Source organism: Mus pahari, chromosome 14 (assembly GCF_900095145.1).
Source record: "Mus pahari chromosome 14, PAHARI_EIJ_v1.1, whole genome shotgun sequence".
Taxonomy (NCBI): domain Eukaryota; kingdom Metazoa; phylum Chordata; class Mammalia; order Rodentia; family Muridae; genus Mus; species Mus pahari.
This window is the reverse complement of record NC_034603.1, coordinates 82,794,669-82,796,271: the sequence shown is the minus strand read 5'-3', so window position 1 is coordinate 82,796,271 and position 1,603 is coordinate 82,794,669.

The following is a 1,603-nucleotide window of genomic DNA, read 5'->3' as shown; positions in this document are numbered from 1 at the left end:
TCACTTTGTAGACCAGGCTGGCCTCGAACTCAGAAATCCACCTGCCTCTGCCTCCCGAGTGCTAGGATTAAAGGCGTGGCCACCACGCCCGGCTTTTAACAGGTACATTTTTTTGTTTGTTTGTGCATGTGCTGTGGTACACATTGTAGAGTCAAAGAACCCGTAAATGTTCTCCCCTCCACCTTGTGGGTCCCAGGAATTGAACTCAGGACATTGGCTTGAGGTCAGGACGAGCCTTTGCCCACTGAGCTATCTGTTCAGCCCAGAAACTTTATTGGTAAATACTGAAACCTGGAAACAACCAAAGCCTGCTAACAAGTGAACAGGCCACCCGAGTGGGAAGTCACGCACGCTGCGCTTGTTTATCTCAGTGCTGGAGACCCAACCCAGGGTGTGCGCATTTGCTCGGTCAGCTCCTGAGCTATGCCCCAGCCCCACAGGTAAATGCTGACCCTTCCCAGGAGAAGCTATGGAGGGGTTTTAGAAGCACCTTGCTGAGTGAATGACAGCGCCAGCAGGGAGCTGCTATGTCCCAGGGTCTGAAACAGACCTGTTTCAACCTGGATCAACAGCTCAGCAGGTTCTTGGTGACTTTGGGAACAGTGAGGATAACATACAAGGCTCTTCATCTCACTCTGACTCAGATGAAAACACATCAGTCCGAGTCTGAAGTCCCTGCCCTCAGAAAGCAGCAGCTGAGCCGGGTGTGGTGGCGCACGCCTTTAATCCCAGCACCCGGGAGGTAGAGGCAGACGGGTTTCAGGTTTCTGAGTTCGAGGCCAGCCTGGTCTACAAAGTGAGTCCCTGGATAGCCAGGGTTATACAGAGAAACCCTGTCTCCAAAACCAAAACCAAAACAAAACAACAACAACAAAATAATAATGATAAACCTACTGCTCTTGCAGAGGACCTACATTCAATTCCTGGCAGCTCACAATGACCTGGAATTCCAGCTCTAAGACATCGAATGCCCTCTTCTGGACTCCACGAGAACTGCATCATTTGTGCACACTATCCTGCCCTACAAGTACATCTAATGACAATAAAAAAATTCTTAGCTGAGCAGTGGTGCCGCACAGCTTTAATCAGAGCACTCGGGAGGCAGAGGCAGGCAGATCTCTGAGTTTGAGGCCAGCCTGGTCTACAGAGTGAGTTCCAGGACAGCCAGAGAAACCATGTCTTAAAGAGGAGGTGGGGTGGGGGTGGGAGGCAGCTTCCTAGCGATTCTGTATCACCTTAGGCTGACGGGTTTTTTGACATACGGATCTACAGAGGCATCATAGCTTGGGCATCCTGAAGTCTACCTTCTTTGTCTGAATAGATGGAGAAAGGTGAAGCCTGAGACACACAGCCAGCTCCCTTCCAACAAGCTTCCACTGACTTCTTAGAGCAGACTGCTGGGGGCCATTCCCCTCCTCCAGGGCGGCTCAGCTGGGAGTGGCCAAGCCTATTTGTTCAAGACCATGGAGACATTATTCACTCCTAGGAGGCGGGGGAAGTCCAGAAGAACTCTTAGGCGTCTGTTTCGGGTGTGATGAGGTCACAGAAGGCTTCACTTCCCCAAGCTGACGGGAACTGTTTTTTTTTTTTTTTTTTTTTTTTT